Source organism: Malurus melanocephalus, unplaced genomic scaffold (assembly GCF_030028575.1).
Source record: "Malurus melanocephalus ecotype Western Australia unplaced genomic scaffold, MMel_1.1 scaffold_771, whole genome shotgun sequence".
Classification (NCBI taxonomy): domain Eukaryota; kingdom Metazoa; phylum Chordata; class Aves; order Passeriformes; family Maluridae; genus Malurus; species Malurus melanocephalus.
The window spans coordinates 169,993-172,211 of record NW_026624003.1 but is presented as its reverse complement, the minus strand read 5'-3'; positions in this window follow the sequence as shown (position 1 = coordinate 172,211).

The following is a 2,219-nucleotide window of genomic DNA, read 5'->3' as shown; positions in this document are numbered from 1 at the left end:
GAATCCTGGGAAAGGCGCCCTCASAATTTCGGGTTCAGGCTCCAGGATTGCTGTGAACTCCTTGAGGTGTTTTGGGAATATTTTTCCCCTTGGAATCTGCTGGGGGAAAAAAAAATAAAATTAAAATAAGCCCAGTAATGATCCCATGAAATCTAAATTTAGGAAGGAATTAATTTTGGAGCAGGAAAAGCAGGTTAGGGAATGACCTAGTACGGAGTGGGGCGGGAAGAGAGGAGACTCCGGGAGCTGCAGCTGGAATTAGCAGGGATTTGGGGAAAAATCCCAGCRTTTTGGATGTGCTGAGAATCCACTTATTCCCAGCAGGAAAAATGGAAATAAAGATCAGAATAAACAGGGTGGAAAATTCAYAATCCTTGGGAAAACACAGATTTCTAAAAACGGGGAATGCCAACAACTTCCAGCTCATTTATTTGGGAAAACCTGGCTGGGCTTTCCCAGGTTTTTGATCTGTAACAACCTCCTGCTCTTCCAAAGACTTTCTGGGGGATAAACACAAATCCTATGGAAAAACATCTTGGGAATCCTTTCAGTTTGAAGTCTCCCAAGCTGAAACTTTGGCTTTAAAAATAAAAAAAAAAATTGGGATAATTCCCGAAATTCCTGAGCAGGGAGATTCCAAGCAAAGTTTTAACATAATACTGGRAGATTTTTAAGGTCTCATTCATCCCAAGAGATGGAATATTCCATTCCAAATATCTGAAAAATAGAGAAAATTTAGATTTTTAGGGAATGGGCTAATTCCAAGCAGACTTTTTGGTCCTTTCTCTTCCCTAAGTGCCCAAAATTCCCAATTCTTGAGCTCATATTTTACATTTCCCCGTTTCCTGCCTGGAATTCCTGGGTATGGACACAGGGATCGGCAGGAATTAACAATTCCAAGGGTTTTGAATCCACAAAAAAAAAAAAAAGGGAGACAGGACAAAATGAATTCTTAAAACTGACATTTGGATGGCCCAGGGAGAGCTCCTGGCGGAATTCCAGGGTGGGAATGTTCTGGAAAAGGATTGCAGGGAATCCCCTGGGCTGTTGTGGAAGAGCTCCCCAGCCCAGGCTGATCCCGGGAGAGCTCCTGGGGGTGTTTTGGGATGGATCCCAGCGGGATGGGGTTGGGATGGACGGGAATGTTGGGAATGCTGAGGGGGAGCAGTGGGATCTGCTGTGGAGCTCCCAAATCCAACCCACGGGAATCCTCTGGGGCAGGAGAGGGCTTTGTTCACAGAATTCCCGTGGGGATGAATCCCCGGGCCTGTCCGGGCTGGGAGCAGCAGATTCCGGGGATCCAAGCAGATTTTGGGGTGGTTTGGAGCAGCAGATTCCGGGGATCCCAGCAGATTTTGGGGTGGTTTGGGGCAGGTTTCCAATCCCAGCGGCGCCGCTGAGCTTTGCCCTCTCCCACTGCAGGAAAATCGATAGTCCATGGGATGGATAAATCCTGGAGGTGCCTGGAGAGCGGGAATTCCATCCCAAAACCCCTCCTGGGCCGGGCTGCTGCTTCCCAGCCCCCTCCCGAAATCCCTCTTTTACTGCTGCCCTAAAAGATCCATTTCCATCTCATTCCCATCACTTCTATGGGATTCTGGAGTTCATGGGATTCCAGCAATTCCTCTAAGGATGTGATCAGTTAATCCCAAACTTCTGGCTGGCTTTTGGGGSAATTTCCTTCCTGAATTCCCAGTGATTTCCCTCAAAAACCTCTCCGAAGTGGGAGCGTGGAGCCCAAAACCTCATCCTCTGGGGAAGAAAATGGGAATTATTAACCTGGGAATGGTTTTGGGGAAGGGCTTGGGAACAACAGTCCCCATCTCAAAAATATTCTGGCTATAAAATCGGAAAAAGAGGCAGTTTTAAAGCTCTTCTGATAAAAAAGAAATCCTGGAATTGGGTTTTAAGGTTTGATTTTTATACTGTGCCCCCCGGGGACAACAGGAGGGTGAGGRAAAAAAGGGGATAGAGTTGGAAAACCATCCCAGGGATCTGGGAATGGGGAATAATAATAATAATTAATATTAATTAWTGGTGCAGTTCCGAACTCCTTCTGCTGTTAACTTGGTCTAAAATAACGTAAATCCTGGGCTTTGCATCAGGCTCCTACAAAACCTCCCAAATTCCCTGGAAAACTTCTCCCGGCGCCAGGAACGCTGCTGGGATACCCCGGGACACCCCGTGCGCTGATCGGGGGGATTTGCCGGGGTTTGGGG